Consider the following 18,127-nt stretch of genomic DNA (forward strand, 5'->3'; position numbering starts at 1 on the left):
TATTGACAAATAGTTCCAGCTACTAACAGAGTAGAGAGGTATCATGATAAGGAAAGTGTCCAGTTAGAGTTTTCAAACAGCATTTTAGGCATCCCGTGCTGACAGCATGTATTCCAAATTGCAACTGACCTGAAGAAATCAGAGGCTTATTATTGTAACGGTTGTGGTGATCTCATGTTGAAATCTCTCATGCAACGTTCACTGTGTAAAGGAGAACACAATTAATAGTCTAGAAACATGGCATTACTAATTTTAAAAACATTTCCCCTTTAATTTCCGAATTCACCCTGCTCCTTCCCTCCTCTCTCTTCATGTTTATTCCAGTTCAACCTCCAACTATTACATTTTAAAATACCAAGTTTCAATTAGCAGCATCAAAACTCCTGCACCACCACTGACTCAGACATTTGGTAGAATGTTTTTTCTGGTTAACTGTGTGAATCTGCAGCAACTTTAGGGATAGTATTTGAGGTGCAGATTGTAAATTCCTGAGCAGAATGAAAAAATGAAAATGAAAATCGCTTATTGTCACGAGTAGGCTTCAATGAAGTTACTGTGAAAAGCCCCTAGTCACCACATTCCGGCACCTGTCCAGGGAGGCTGGTACGGGAATCGAACCGTGCTGCTGGTCTGCTTGGTCTGCTTTAAAAGCCAGCGATTTAGCCGAGTGAGCTAAACCAGCCCCTATGAATGACCAGGTATTGAAGACGTTTAGTTTTTATTGTGATTTGTTGACCAAAGGGAGACTGAAATGAAATGAAATTAAAATCACTTATTGTCACAAGTAGGCTTCAAATGAAGTTACTGTCAAAAGTCCCCAGTCACCACATTCCGGCGCCTGTTCGGGGAGGCTGGTACGGGAATTGAACGGTGCTGCTGGCCTGTCTTGGTCTGCTTTCAAAGCAGCGATTTAGCCCTTTGCTAAACCAGTCCTACACCAGCCATGAGTGCACTTTCAAGAACAATGCCATATATTGTGCACAGCACCCCTTCCATTATCTTCACTCTGAACCTTTCTTTGATTCCCTCCCCGTCTGTGTCCCTGCATCTGACCACTCCTGCTCCCATTATTTCATGGTGAATCCTTTTGCATCTCTCTCTCTCTCCCAGTAAGCATTGGATTATTGTTGTCGGTCGCCATTACAGCATGCCGTGTGAAATAGACCAGCCATTTAACAAAGTCATTGACAATTGTTTAAAGGAACTTATTGCATGAGTTGATCTCCGTTGTCTCTTTGTGTTGTTATGGGTTAGAGATTGCTGCCACTATCGATCTGGACGTTCATATTTTTCAAGTTTGTCTGGGACATTCCATTTTAAATCAATTACATTGATTAAAAAAACAGAAATTTTTATCAGTTCTTCAGTCTTTTGCTGAAAGTATGTGGTTTGTTGACACAAAACGGGGTCAGTAATCGAGCAGTTTCACAGAAAGTCCCAGAGTGACAGATTTTGCTCATGACATTAACTTGACTCTGGAAGTGGCCCAAGAAGGTTAGATGTATGTTTATGCTGTGCCAACACTCAATATTCATTCTACTTGTTGAGAAGTGCAGCTCAGACAGAATTTCAGTGCCGTGCGTAAATATTTGTCTTGTGCAGTTGGAAGATATGTGCCGAATAATTCTATCTCTAAATAAAATTTATTGGAATTTAGGTCTACAGACAGCTGAGTTGGCTAATACTATTCCTGCGGATTCCAGAGGGAATATACTGTGTAATGTATCACTCAGCACAATAACATGCAAGGACATCAGCTGCAGTGTTACAAATGGGTTAATTTCCTGAGGACCAGTGTGAAGAAGAAGGTATTTTAAAACATATTTTGTGGCTGTGGGTCTGTGTCTGTTTGTGCCTCATTTAATGTTAGGTAATTTGGACATTCTGAATTTTCCCTCAGTGTACCCGAACAGGTGCCAGAATGTGGCGACTAGGGGCTTTTCACAGTAACTTCATTGTAGTGTTAATGTTAGCCAACTTGTGAAACTAATAAAGATTATTATTATTATTATTATTAATGAAGCTGGAGACTGGGTTTCTGCAAAGTTGAGGGCATCAAAGGGGCTCGATGTAAAAGGCAGGCATTTAATGTGAATGGAGCTGAGTTGGACGTTTTCCAAATAATTAAAACATGGGAAAAAATTTGCGTTAGGAGATAAAGATTGTTGTGTTCAGTAAATTTCAAAGGGAAGTAAAAAGAGTTGAGAACTTGGAAAGGGTTAGAAATGAATAAAGTGAGGCTATAAAATGTTATTTTACTCAAATGTGATGGCCTTTAGGATTTTAAGATGGCGGGATTTTCCGTTGCAATTGACCCCATACCCTATCAATAACGTAACGGGAATCGCGACTAAGTGTTGGGATCCCCATTTGCATGAATCTAACTATCAGTATCGGGCGTATTCCGCCCATGTTAAACTGGCCATTCACTTCAGCGAGAGTTATAACACATCCCCAATGATGTTTACCTGGCAGCGGAACCTGCTGGAGGTGCACAGGTGAGAGGGGAAGAGGGCCATGCCAGGACAGTACCCTGGCACCTGCTCCAGCACTGCCCCCTGGTATGACCCCCTGACACTGCCCCTTGGTGGGGGCGTCCATGCTAGTGGTGGGGGTGGAGTTCTGTGAGGGAACTGCTGGTTAACATCCATGGGCGGGGTGGGGGGGTTCCATGAGGTCGGGGGATCCATGGGGTGGAGTCGGGGTTCAGGGATGTCCTGAGAATTTAAACGTCCAAGCTTCTGGTGGGCAGGCTTTAATCAGAGCCCCCCCCCCCACCACACCCCCTTCAGCATGAGGTCACAGGACTCAGACTTCTCATTGAATTATTCTTGCCAAAGTGTCTAAAAATATGGTGGGATAAGGGGAGTTAGCGGCTTATTGTCATTGGACGAGTGATCTGGAAATGAAGGGTCTGCTCTGCGGTCCCGGGGTCAAACCCTGCCACTGCAGATGGTGAAATTTGAATCCAATATAAACCTGGAATTAAAAGGCTCATGGTGACCATGAAACAATTACTGTTCTAAAAACCCATCTTTAGGAAAGGAAATCTGCCGTCCTTACCTGGCCTGGCCTACATGTGACTCCAGACCCACAGCAATGTGGCTGACTCTTCAATGCTCTCAGGGAGGGGCAGCGACACAGCCAGTGACACCCACATCCAATAAATGAATTAAAAGTAAAGCTGGCAGAGTAGTCATGCCCTCTACTTTACCTGCCCAAGTAGAAAAGGGCTGTGATAGATTGCCATGTTTCCCTCTGAGGTTTGGTTTGCGTGGCATTTACCATCTGCCAGATTATACCACCAGTGTTCAGGCAAAATCTGTCAGGCCAATTATCAAAAGAAAATGCATATTTTAAACCAAAACACTTTCTATGCTTTCTATTTTGGGCAGCATGGTAGCATGGTGGTTAGCATAAATGCTTCACAGCTCCAGGGTCCCAGGTTCGATCCCCGGCTGGGTCACTGTCTGTGCGGAGTCTGCACGTTCTCCCCGTGTCTGCGTGGGTTTCCTCCGGGTGCTCCGGTTTCCTCCCACAGTCCAAAGATGTGCGGGTTAGGTGGATTGGCCATGCTAAATTGCCCGTAGTGTCCTAAAAAGTAAGGTTAAGGGGGGGGTTGTTGGGTTACAGGTATAGGGTGGATACGTGGGTTTGAGTAGGGTGATCATGGCTCGGCACAACATCGAGGGCCGAAGGGCCTGTTCTGTGCTGTACTGTTCTATGTTCTATGTTCTATGCTGAATTACAATCTTAGATTATTAGCTCAAGTGTTTTCCCTATCTGTGTACCTCCTGATTCCTTCCCCTCTACTTCAGCCAGCGGGAGCCAGATTCAAAAATCCAGGCCATTCTTGTAAGCTGCCTTTAAGAGATAATAGCATGGCAACACTAGAAAGGAGAGTGTCATGTGATCCAGTCTTAGTTTCACTTTTACATTCAGCAGAGCACACACACACAGCTCTGATACTGATCTCTTCAAACCTAATTTCTCACATGCCTAAACTTAACAAATAAACCCACAATGTGTTTACACAATCCCTTCTGAGTGCTGGGTGCCTTTCTGTTTACAGACTGTTGTCTGTAAATTATCAGGCCCTTCAGCCAGTTTATTTTCAAAACATTTTACCCAGGCATCTTTACTTTTGAGATGAACTAATACAAAAGAGGTTTGCAGTTTAACTCAATTTTATTCACAATTCTCCGATTTTTTTATTGTACCTCTATTTTATTTGGGGATTACAATCGTCAGCATCACTGGCACAAAGTGCAATTCAGATTCGCAGCTGAGCTCTAGGTCTTACCCACATTTAGTAAAGGGCGATGGCCAGGCGATGATCACTCGATGTGGATATCTTCTCTGGGCTCAGAGGCCAGGGTCCCTTCTGTTTTGTTATGCTCTTGACGTAGCATAAGCTGCTTCCTTGATGTGCACTCTGACAAAGGGAGGTTCAGACTTGGAGATAGCTTTAACACATTTATTAAACTATTAACAATTCTCCTACTTGGATTCAACTCTTCTGTTAATGCTGCTATAGCTACTCACACTAACTAACCAGCCTGCTACAATCCACGTGGTGGGTGTGATGTGTTTCAATCAACCCTATCTGTACTCACTAAGTGTCTGCACTGGAAAGAGGAAGATCATGTGTGCTGTGTCCTTATATATGGGTTGGTGTAATGCCCCCCTGTGGTAGTGTCACCTCTGTGTGTATCATGAATGCCCATTGGTCATGTCCTATCTTACTGACCTATTGGTTGACTGTCTGTGTGTGTCATGATTTCCCTGGTGCTCCCTCTAGTGTCTAGCTAGGTGTAGTTTGTTCACATTAACCCCTTGTGTATTTACAGTGATGCATATCACCACACCTTCTTCTCACGATGGTTGTACGTGGGGGACTCCCAGGTTGTCACTGAAGATCTGTTTCTTCATTTATACCGGTTCTGCTAGCACTGAGTCATAGGTATACGCCCACACCTGGCCTGAGATCTATTGTCCTATCCAGGCTTAAACTGATTAATGTGAATAAACAAAATACTCCTGTTCAGCCAGGGTGATTCAAACAAGATCCATTGTCCTCTGAAACACTCCTATCTGACCGACTAGTAGCCCTTTATGGAGTCAGATGGCCTCTTTACAGTTTCTGTTTCCTGCCTTTGTATGTTTCCCCTTGTCAGCCTGTCCCCCTGCCACACAACCTAACATGACAGCCACAATCTCAGAACACGGACTTGTTCATTTCACAATGAAATGTGGAGAGAGTTCTTCACTCAGAGGATTGTGAACTTCCGGAATTCTCCGCCACAGAATTTTGTGAATACTCCCTTGTTGAATATATAATTAAGGCTGAGGCAGACCTTTGGTCTCTCAGTGAATCAGAGGATATGGAGAGTGGGCCGGAAAGTGGAGTGAAGGCAAAGTATCAGCCATGAATGTATTGAATAATGGAGCAGGCACAGGGGTACACACAGGCCGAAATCTTCCAGCCTTGTTTGTGCCTGGGATTTTCCAGTGCCACTGAAAGTGAATGGAGTTCTGAGTGGAATGCTAAATTTTCCATTCCCGCTCGCAACAGGCCCCACAATGGATGAGACCTGGGGCGGGATTCTCCCCTACCCGGCGGGGCGGGGGGGGGGGGGGGGGGTCCCGGCGGGATGGAGTGGCGTGAACCACTCCGGCGTCGGGCCGCCCCAAAGGTGCAGAAGTCGCCACACCTTTAGGGGCCAAACCCTAACCTTGAGGGGCTAGGCCCGCGCCGGAGTGGTTGGCGCCCCGCCGGCCGGCGGGAACGGCCTTTAACGCCACGCCAGCCGGGGCCAAAGGGACTTCGCCGGCCGGCGGACGTCCGCGAATGTGCCGGAGCGTCAGCGGCTGCTGACGTCATCCCCGCGCATGCACACGGGAAGGGGTCACTTCCGCCTCCGACATCGTGAAGACTATGGCGAAGGCGGAAGGAAAAGAGTGCCCCTATGGCACATGCCCGCCCGCCGATCGGTGGGCCCCGATCACGGGCCAGGCCACCGTGGGGGCACCCCCGGGACCAGATCACCCCCCCCCCCCCCCCCCACAGGACCCCGGAGCCCGCCCACGCCACCTGGTCCCGCCGGTAATGTAGGTGGTTTGATTCCCACTGGCAGGACCGGCATGACAGCGGCAGGACTTCAGCCCATCGCGGGCTGGAGAATCACCGACAGGCGTGGCATGATTCCCGCCCCCGCCGAATCTCTGGTGCTGAAGACTTTAGGAGACGGTGGGGGCGGGATTCACGCCGGCCCCTGGCAATTCCCCAACCCGGCGGGGGTTCGGAGAATCCTGCCCCTGGATCTGGATTTTTTTATTGGCACGGGTACAGTCCAGACCAGTGTTCTTCAAACTTTTTTCCCGAGGACCCATTTTTACCAACCGGCCAACCTTCGCGACCCGCGCCGGCCGACCTGCGCGACCCACCATTATCTCTTACCTTGGGGCAGCAGGGTAGCATGGTGGTTAGCATAAATGCTTCACAGCTCCAGGGTCCCAGGTTCGGTTCCCGGCTGGGTCACTGTCTGTGCGGAGTCTGCACGTCCTCCCCCTGTGTGCGTGGGTTTCCTCCGGGTGCTCCGGTTTTCTCCCACAGTCCAAAGATGTGCGGGTTAGGTGGATTGGCCATGCTAAATTGCCCGTAGTGTCCTAATAAAAGTAAGGTTAAGGGGGGGTTATTGGGTTACGGGTATAGGGTGGATACGTGGGTTTGAGTAGGGTGATCATTGCTCGGCACAACATTGAGGGCCGAAGGGCCTGTTCTGTGCTGTACTGTTCTATGCTCTATTGTTTGCTGCTGACAAAAATGGAGGAAATGGTTTTGTGTCCCTTTGGCCCTCGTACGCCCTCCTCCAATGGAACCTGTTGGATGAAGTTGAAGCCTCCCCGTGTCGGAAAGTATGTCCAAAGTTCTGAATTTTTTTCCTGCAAAACTTTATCAAATAAACCCCCCCCCCCCCCGAACTTGTAAAAAAAAAGGGTAAAATAAATGAAAAAAAATTAAAAGCCGGCTGCTGTGCGGGGATTTGCGCAATCGGGAGCGCCGCCGCCAACGGCTCCGTGTCCCTCCCGACACCGGCCCGCGACCCACCTGCGGGTTGCGCCCCCGACTTTGAAGAACACTGGTCCAGGCAGATCATTCCACACATGAGAAAAATACATAGGGCAAACATAAAACACACAATGTAAATACATAGACACAGGTGAAGCATATGGAATGTAGCACTACTCAGTAGAAAAGATGTGTGAAGAGATCAATTCAATTCACTCCATTAGAATGGACACTGTGGAGATTTTGTGGAATCCCAATTCTGGGGAATGAAGCCGGACAGGTGGTTGATGTGTTGGTGGGGGAGTATTTTGGTGATAGTGACCACAACATGGTACAATTTAAGTTTGTTATGGATAAAGATATAGACAAGTTGCAATAAAAGGTTTGGGATTTGGGGAGAGTTGTTTTAGTAAAATAAGGCAAAGGTAGACTGGAAAGAGGTAGACTGTGGGAAACTCTATAAAAGAGCAGTTGCGGGGGGTGGTGGGGGAATTAAAAAAGGAAATGGGGAGGGTACAGGCCCAGCATATTCCCTCTAGGATGATGGGAAGGACTAACAGGAGCAGAGAACCATGGATGACCAGAGATATGCAGGATACAATGAGAAGGAAAAGAGTGGATTTTAACAAGTACAAGGGAAGCAAACCAAAAGAGGCATTAGTGAAGTACGGAAAGTGCAGGATGGAGCTTAAGAAAGCAATTAGGAGAGCAAAGAGGGGATATGAGAAATCTCTGGCTGGTAAAAGTAGGTAAAATCCCAAGATATTCTATTAGTATATCAATGGGAAGCTGATAACCAGGGAAAGAGTGGGGCCCATTAGGGTCCAAGGGGGAATCTGTGGGTGGAGCCAGAGAACCTATTTAGGTTGAATGAATACATCTCATCTGTCTTCACCCAAGAGAATGAGGAAAAAAACTCAGGGAGAGAGAGCAATGAAATGAAATGAAAAATCACTTATTGTCAGAAGTAGGCTTCGAATGAAGGTACTGTGAAAAGCCCCTAGTCGCCACATTCCGGCGCCTGTTCAGGGAGGCTGGTACGGGAATTGAACAGTGCTGCTGGCCTGCCTTGGTTTGCTTTCAAAGCCAGTGATTTAGCCCTGTGCTAAACCAGCCCCTAACTGTGAGGTTCTTGAGCAAATGCCATTGAGTGTGAGAAGGTATTGGAGGTGTTGGCAGGTTTAAACGTGGACAAATCTCCAAGTCCAGATGAATTGTGACCCAGGATGCTGTGGGAGGCGAGGGAGGAGATTGCAGGAGTTCTGAACCAAATTTTGAATTCCGCTCTGGCTACGAGGGAGGTGCCAGAGGATTGGAGGACGGCTAATGTGGTCCCACTATTTAAGAAGGGTTGTAGAGATAAGCCAGGGAACTACAGACCAGTGAGTCTCACGTCAGTAACAGGGAAACTATTGGAGAAAATTCTGAAGGAGAGAATCTATCTCCACTTGGAGAGGTAGGGTTTGATCAGGAATAGTCAGCATGGCTTTGTCAGAGGGAGGTCATGCCTGAAAAAACTTGATTAAATATTTTGAACATTTGATCAGGTGTGTAGATGAGGGTAGTGCAGTTGATGTAGTTTACATGGATTTCAGCAAAGCTTTCGATAAGGTCCCAAATGGGAGACATATAAAGAAAGCAAATGCACATAGATAATAGGATAACCTGATAAGGTGGATCAAAAATTGGCTTAGTTGTAGGAGACAGAGGGTGATGACAGAATGCTGCTTTAGTGACTGAAAGCCAGTGCCCCGTGGCGTATCACAGGGGTCTGTGTTGGGTCTCCTATTGTTTGTTATTTATATAAACAACGTAGATGACTACGTGGGGGGTAAGATCTGTAAGTTTGTGGATGACACAAAGATTGGCCGGGTGGTTAACAATGTGGTTGAGTGTCTTGGGTTACAGGAAGATAATGACGGGATGGTCAAATGGGCAGTAACGTAGCAGGTGGACAGATAACAAGCACGCCTTTCAGGACTTGTGGGAGGAAACCCACGCAGACACGGGGAGAACGTGCAGACTCCACACAGACAGTGACCCAAGGCCGGAATCAAACCTGGAACCCTGGCGCTGTGAAGCAACAGTGCTAAACACTGTAATTTGAGGAAATATAAGAGGATGAAGTGCCTTGAATTGTTTTGCCTGTTCCATTTACAGGTATCTTTATATGAATTTTTTAATTATATAATTTTGGGTATTTAACATGACATCATGAATATGTTAATGAAGATTTTGCCTCAATATTTCTCACAAAGTGAAGAATGAATTCATTCAGGCAGGAAGTAGGATTTTGTATTTTGGGGTTCGGACTCTGAGATTGGGATCAAAGGGAAGTTCCAACTGCAGATTGTGTCGGGAGCAGGCACCTGACCTCAATTTTTCCTGAATTGGCCAATTAGTGTCTCATTGTCCAATTAAGGATGAGGCCGTGCTCTCAAATTGAAGAGCCAATAAGTGGTTCTCCAACTTGGTCGGTGCCTCCTACCCCAGGTAAGGGAGAGAGAGAGAGAGAGAGAGAGAAAAGAGAGAGAGAAAGAAAGAAAAAGAGAGAAAAAAAAAACAGGGAGAAAAAAGAGAGAGAGAGATGTCTATATCCTGAAGAACTCTCAGCAAATTCTAAATCTTTTTCAGAAAATGGCCTGCGTATCCGCCTCCATTCCTATCACTATGGTGCGGTGAAACTTCTGCCCGATGTCTTTGCATTTACTAACAAGATGGATCCTTATCCCTGTGTGATTAATCAAATGAAGCAAAGAGTTGATACATTTGGTTCAATTTGGTTTGATCAGATATTGAATTAGATCCTGACAGAGTCACGTCTTGCCTGATTTGTCCTCCATCTCTACGAACATGGCTGTCATTTAAAGTAAGTTTTGCAATTTGACCAGATCAGTTGCGATAAGTGAAGCAATGGTGAATTATTGAAAAGGTCACTGCAGCAAGATGACACGCTGCTTCTCCGAAGCAATCCAATCAGCTGCAAAGGCTCTTCTCTTCAGCTCTTATTACACATAAACTTAAAGAATGCCTCAAGGTACAAATCCTCAGAGTCGTAAGTTCATCAAAACCATCTGTAAGGTAAGTCAAGGTTAATTAAAGTTTAAATGAGGCTACATAATTGTAACCCCATTTGTGGCCTTGACTGATATTGCAGAATCATTTAACAGGGATGACCTACGATTTCAAAAACTAAGTATTTGTCAGGCATCCTGGCAGCTATTGATTGTATTATACCAGCATTAGTGTCTGCAGTTTGTTCAGCTTTCAGTCAACATTCAGGATAATGCCACAAGGCTGATACTTGTCCTCATCACAAAGACAACAAAATTACACGTTTGGGCACAATCTCCAACTGACTATCAATTCATTTATTTGTCCTTCAGAAGATTCTTTTCTGCTTTGAAATATTTTACACATCAAAGATTGACCTGATCGCACCTTCAATGAAACAATGTCACCTTCACTCTTTGATCCAATCCATTGGCGGCAAATCAAACCTGTGAAGCCGGCTTTGTGTTTAGAAATGTCCCGAATTGTGAAAGTTGCTCCCACCTTATAGAGAACAGAAGTCCGGAATGTCAAGCACCAGATAAATACCACAACAGCAAAGCCGGCATCGCACCTGGACCGATTCAGCGACTGTAGAGGGGCTCGCACCGACGCCACGTGGAACACAATCCATTCCAATGAGAAACGGTGAGGGATTCGCTGGAGTCAGGATTGACACTCAGGAGGCTGACAAGCTGCAGTCACATATACACACTTCACTCCCTACACACACCAACCCAGCCAACAAGGTGGCAGTGAGGAGAGCGGCTCCACACTTCATTGACACCGAGCTGGAGACCCTCCTGGACGTGGTGGAGGAGAGGGTGGTTCAGACAATGGAGAATCCCGCCTGAGATGCTCGAGGCAGATTCTACCCCAAAAATCACCACTGCACTCGGGTGAAAAAAATATAGACCAATTTTAAAAATAATAGGATGGGGAAAAGTAAATAGGCTGTATAGGAGGTGTTGATATACAATGTTCAGAATGTTTTCATGATAATTACTATTATATATTGGATGATTATACTAATAGGTTGGGATTAACAAAATAAATCTGTTGAGATTTGACAATTCTGTGTTACTCGTGTTCAGTTTTGGATTGTGTGAGATACAGATTTACAGTCGGTTTCATATTCTGCTTTAACTGCTGCAATTTAGGGTTGCAGTTCTCGCTAACGTTTTTTGCAGCATCTACTTCTCTCTAAAAGACATTAAAGGTTCAGTAGCACCTTGTAATTCATGGCATTAATCAACAAACCAAACTGGATCAGACTGCAAAGATAAATTTACTTTTGTTCAGTATATTTCAAGTTGAAACACTGTCCCTCACATATTGCAGATTCCTGCTGGGATTTGGAATCTTATTTTTCCAAACAGCTGGTGGGAGTACGAAACTTTTGTAAATAATTTTCCCTCTGGGTGATTCAGATTCAACTTCAGCTGATCATGCAACTCCAAGCAGACAATGCTGTGAGGATAATAAATATTGCATGTGCCCCTGTAGAAAAATGAGGTCTCTCACATGTGGTTGTCATCCACACGCAGCACAAACAGTGTGTGGGAGCATTTCTCCCAGGCAATATTCAATATTTTAGTCTACCTGAGTTACGTTTACATGCACGCCGAACCTCTCATTGCACATTTTAGTTTTCATAACTGAGCTCTATTTTGAGGCTCGAAATGATGCAATATTAAACAGGATAAAATATTCTTTTGTCTTTTACTTGACTTCTGTTTTTTTTAGCAGATTATTGTTCGGTATTAACTTGTCATTAAGAAAAGTACAATGTGAATTAGGTATATTCAATCAAATAGCTTGACGTGGCTTTTTAATTCATTGGCTTTCCATTAAATAATGAGTTTTACACGTTTCTCAATAAATATTGGAGCACTTGCTCGAAATGAAGAAAGAAATCACCATGGCCGCACAGTCTTCATCTTCCATTCCCCCATGGGAAGCAGCAGAGCTCACTCTTGTTCAATCACACCCTGGACAGTACTTGTTTGAATATCACATCAGATTTCATTTACATTTTGATAAATTTCTCATACTTTTGAGGTGATTCATTTCGGCAGGAAGAATGTGGAGTGACCGTCAACCGTAAAGGGAGAAACTGGAAAGGCGAGGCAGGAACAGGGGAAGCTCAGTGCCTATGTACATAAGTCATTGAACGAAGCCGGGCGTGTTCAGAGAGCAGCCAACAAAATCGATTGTATGAACAGGGGCATTGAGTACAAGAGTAAGGAGGTCAATTTGAACTTGTATAAGACACGAGTTGGCCTCACCTGGAGATTACGCCCAGTTCTGGGCTCCGTACTCAAGGAAGGAGGGATTGGAGACAGTACAGAGGAGATTCACGAGAATGATCCCACGGATAATGAACTGTCACTATGAGAATACATTGGAGAGGTTGGGACTGTGCTCCTTGGGGAAAAGAAGGCTGAGAGGAGACTAGATGGAGGTATTCAAGATCCTGAGGGGTATGGACAGCACGGTAGCATTGTGGATAGCACAAATGCTTCACATCTCCAGGGTCCCAGGTTCGATTCCGGCTTGGGTCACTGTCTGTGCGGAGTCTGCACATCCTCCTCGTGTGTGCGTGGGTTTCCTCCGGGTGCTCCGGTTTCCTCCCACAGTCCAAAGATGTGCAGGTTGGGTGGATTGGCCATGATAAATTGCCCCTTAGTGTCCAAAATTGCCCTTGGTGTTGGGTGGGGTTACTGAGTTATGGGGATAGGGTGGGGGTGTTGACCTTGGGTAGGGTACTCTTTCCAAGAGCCGGTGCAGACTCGATGGGCCGAATGGCCTCCTTCTGCACTGTAAATTCTAGGATTCTATGACAGGATAATAGTGGGAAACTGTTCCAACTCGAGCATCAAGATCAAGAGGCACAGATTCAAAATAATGGGGAAAAGGATTGGAAACAGTCACCCAAGGCTGGAATTGAACCTGGGTCCCCTATGCTAAGCTGATTATAGATTTAAGTCAATGGTGGCTGTGATAATAAGTAGAATAATGGATGTCAAAATCGCATGAAATTTGTCATGATCTCGGCATGAAGTTTAAACTTTGAGTGTAAAACCTCAGTCTCTGGAAAAGGATTCCTTGCAACACAGCTCGTAGCAATCACTCACTCCGATCCCCTCTCCACTTGCTGTTTTGGATGACAGCAGCGTTTGTTTTACCCAATGTGGAGGAGCTGACAGTGGTACAAGGTGAAAACAGTTTAAAGGGTTACTGTAGCATTATCTGCCATTCTTTGAATGTTTTAATAGATATTACGGAATGTAAATAATTATAGTGTCATACTTCCATATGCACAGCTGTCAGCCATCATGGCCGGGATTCTCCCCTAACCGGAGGGGTGGGATGCACCAGCGGCGAGGAGTGGCATGAACCACTCCGGCGCCGGGCCACCCGGACGGTGCGGAGGAGGGGCTAGGCTGGTGCCGGCAGTGTTGGCGTCCCGCCAACCGGTGCCAAAGGGCCTCCGCCGGCCGGCGCGAGTTGGAGCATGCACGGGAGTGACTGCATGTTCTGGCGTGATTGCAGCGCAGGGAGGTTCTGCTCCACGCCAGCCATGGCGGACGTTTATAGCAGCCGGCACGGAAGGAAAGAGTGCCCCCACGACACAGGCCCGCCCGCGGATCGATGGGCCCCGATCGCGGGACAGGCCCCCACCAGGGCCAGATCCCCTTGTGCCCCCCCTCCCCCCGAGGACTCCGCAGGCCGTCAGCAGAGCCAGGCCCCACCGGTAAGGACCTTGTTAGATTTACGCCGAGGGGACTGACCGAAAACATGCGCCCACTTGGCCCATTGCGGAGCGGAGGATCACCGGGGTGGCTACTGCCAACGGCCCCCGACTGGCGCAGCGCGATCCCCGCCCCCATCGAAAAACGGGCGCCGGAGAATCCAGCAGCTGACACCAGGGCGGGATTCACGCCGCCCCCGGCGATTCTCCTGCCCAATGGGGGGGTCAGAGAATCCCGCCCCTTATGTTTAACAAAAGGTGTAATATTAAAACAGGAGGGAGGAGTAATGATATAAATATAGATCTTTAAAGAGATTAAATTATCAGCTCTCTCTGAGTCAAACCTTAAATAAATGGAGCATTTCAGAATGAGAAATAAAACACAGCGGATACTGTATTAGAATATATATCATTTACAGATGATACAGCTGTACACCTTCTTATTACAGGAATTCATTGAAGGAGACTTTCTATCTATCAGTGTAAGTATGTCCATGAGAGAGTAGATTCAGGGTCAGAGTGGATAGAGGGATAGATAAAAAGGTGTATGGGACACCTTCCGATGAAGGGAACTGTGACATGTTCAGCATCTCTGGTACGTGGACACCAGTTTCCACAGTTAGAAGATGTCATGTACATTGTGCATTGCCTGTTTATACAATGCGTAAGCTCCGTGTGTCATACTGGGACAACATCAACCAGATATTCATGTCCTTTGCATCTGTTCATACTTGCCTTACCATTGTCTTCCAATATACTAGGTAATAGGAGATCAGAAGTATAATGCTTCATTATACAACAAATATCCAGAGCAACTCAAATTTAATCAATAAAATGTGTTGGCACATAATCTTAGGACACTAATGAAAATGCTACACTTTCCCACATTAATGAATTAACTTCAATGAAATAACTTCTCAATGTTCTTGTTCTGAACATTGGCCAAAGTTTGCCAACATATTGTTCTGTTTACAACAATAAACAATCTGAAGGGCTTCTTAACCTTTGCTGACCTGGCTCCATTTCTCTCAGCCTCCATTCACAGTCAGGAGGAAAGACCTTCTCGACAAGCCTGCTCAATATTCTGGACCCAAAATATCCCAACACAATGGATATTACTCGTACAACAAGCAAAAAAAAACTTACTGGTTACAACAACTTCCAAAATAAAAGATCACTCCACAAAAGGGCAAAGGAAGGATGGAGCGAGAAAATGAAGAGGATTTGTGTGCGAGTTCAAGAGAAAATTACTAAATCAGCTGGAAGCAAATGGAAGAATGGGGGGAGTGGAGATACATGGCAGGCCAGGCTTGGCGGACGATGAGGCTGGATAAGATTACAGATGGGAGAGTTGTGGGTGGTGATTGGGGGGAGGGGGGCAGTCAGGGTGAAGGGGGGCATAGGGCAGGTTTGCAGGATGCTTTGAAAGGATTTCTAAGCAGTCTCAGGTTTATGTGATGGCTGGTATACAGAGTGGAAGTTTACCCTGGTGCTGTTGGAGGTTGTTTTCTGATTGTTGGATTGAAGAGGCATTGTAAGATGATATAACTTGACCCAGAATTACTTACCTTTATGCAAATTCTTATGAGTAAAAAGATGTTGTAAGTATCTCTGAGGATTTTATTCCTACAATCTGAATCAGTTATGGCCATGCCATCATCAATCATCATGTCCAATAGAGCCATTCATGGCCTTAATAACCATGGTCAGTCTGAGTGGATAATGCTCCCCCCTCAGGGTCAGAGGGTCACTGGGTGAAGTCCCACTCCAGAGATTTAGGACAAAATCTTGGCCTGCACTCCTGTTCAGAACGGAGGGTGTGCTGCACCAATGGAGGGCCACCTTCCAAATGAACATTAAACTAAGGCCATGCCTGCTCAATCTGATAGATGTAAAAATGTTATAATCAGTATTTTGAAGAAGAACTAAACACTAAAACAAATGATCTGATCATCATTACGTTACTGTTTGTGGGAGCTTGCTGTGCACAACTTGTCTGCCACATTTCCTACATTGCAATTGTGATGAAATTTCAGAAATACTTCATTGGCTGTAAAGTCTAAAGAGCTGGTCATTGACTTCAGGAAGCGAAGTATCGTACACACATGCCTGTCTGCATTAGTGATGCCGAGGTGGAGATGGGCAACAGCTTCAAATTCCAAGGTGTGTACATCACCAAAAATCTGTCATGGTCCACCCACGTCGATGCTACGACCAAGAAAGCACAACAGCACCTATACGTCCTCAGGCAACTAAGGAAATTCGGCAGCTCCACATTGACTCTTATGAACTTTTACAGGTACACCATAGAAAGTATCCTCATAGAAATCATCCTATCTGGCTGCACCACAACCTGGTATGGCAACTGCTCAGCCCAAGACCGTAAGAAACTACAGAGAGTCATAAACACAGTCAAAGCCACCAAGCAAAACTGCCTCCCATCCATTGACTCTATCTGAGAGCACATACGAACAGATTCAAAAACCGCATCTTCCCGCTGTAACCAGACTCCTAAAGACCCTCTTATGGACTGAACTGATTAATACTACACTCCTGAATGCTTCACCCGATGCCGGTGTCTATGTATTTACATTGTGTATTTTATGTTTGCCCTTTTATGTATTTTCTTTTCGTGTACGTAATGATCTATCTGAGCACGCAGAACAATACTTTTCACTGTACCTTGGTACACATGACAATAAACAAATCCATTCCAATCCAATCCAAGTGTTGTGTCATATTGAACAGTTCTGCATGAATACATGTCTTTCTGAACCAGTTTCTTGTGTTGTTCATCATACTTGTACCTGTCAGTTCTGCAATTTGTTTAGTGGTTATTAGGATCTGGAAGAAGTTCCACACCAGACATTAATGATTCTGACAGTGTCCACATTCTTCCCCTCAGTCACACATGGAAACTGCTGATGCTGTAAATACCGGCAGACTGTGAAACTGAAGACTTTCACTTTAAACATTCCCAGTGTCCAAATTTGCAGACACTATTGACAAGAAGGTATTTGAACAGTCAAGACTAACAAACTGAGGTTAACTGAAATAAAACCAAAATTGAAACAAAAGAGGGAGTATTCCGGTGAATCAGACTTCTTCAACTCTCACAGTTTTCTAAATGATCATCAAGCTAAGTTATTCACTGTATACTTGTCTGCCCACAATCACTTTCCCAACCATTAACATCAATTGGGGAGTGTGGAGTTATGGATGGATGAGTGATCAAGGGGAAACTTTGAGGTAGATTGATTGCTTCATAAGGTAGATTGGTGAGTTCAAATGGATGGTAAAGGTCATATTTCCCTGAAACAGGGAGAATTTCTGGCCTTTGACTGAACAAATGCAAAATCCAGTCAACTTCATTTACACCTGGCTTGGTTAGACACACTATTCCCAGGCTTGGTTCTGTGTTTTCTCTATTTCTGGTTATTTAAGAGTCTCAGGTTGTTTTATGTTGTCTGCTGCTTCATTTGCAATTTACACATTTTACTTAAAACAGCTAACTAGAGAAAACAAGTTAAAAATAGTTACACTTAGTGTAGAAAGAAAATGAGTGAAAGATTCAGATATCACAACTTGCAGCTTCTGCTTAGTTCCTCTATTTATTTCCCTCTTAAAATAAACACACAAATATTACAGACATCAATGGGGAAAACAGCACTGAACATGATACGGGCACAACGTTTTCCACAAGGCATCATTTTTTCTTGTTGGAAGACATGATGGGTGGGATTCTCCATTGGCCGACGGCAGAATCGGGAAAGGTGATTGGGCGGAGAATAGGTTCCGACACCAAAATCTCGGCAGGCGCCAATTTGACGGCAAATTGGAATTCTCCGTCACCTCAACACCAGCATCACTGTGATCCGGAACGTACGTACAGTAGACATCGTTTGCATATCATTAGTGGGCCCAATCCAGTACTCTCCGGGGTCTCCGTGATGCTCCGCCTCCAATGGGCCGAGTTCCCAACGGCACGGTTCACTTGTGTTTTAATAATCGGCACACCGCGTCATGGCTGCTGAGGGAGAGAGAGGGGGTACGGAAAGTGTCCAACATCGCCGGAGTTTGCTGCCCATTGTGCCGTTGGCCGGGGGGCTTCTACCAGGGCTCGGGGGAGTAGCGGGGGTGGCCAGGAGGTGGACTGTGCGGTCGGGGTAAAGGGGCACGAACACCATTGCCACAGCCGGCAAGGCAGCCATGCAGCTGCGCACACCACTGACTGCCCACTGTGAACTTAG

This window comes from Scyliorhinus canicula, chromosome 11, assembly GCF_902713615.1.
Source record: "Scyliorhinus canicula chromosome 11, sScyCan1.1, whole genome shotgun sequence".
NCBI classification, from domain to species: Eukaryota; Metazoa; Chordata; class Chondrichthyes; order Carcharhiniformes; family Scyliorhinidae; genus Scyliorhinus; species Scyliorhinus canicula.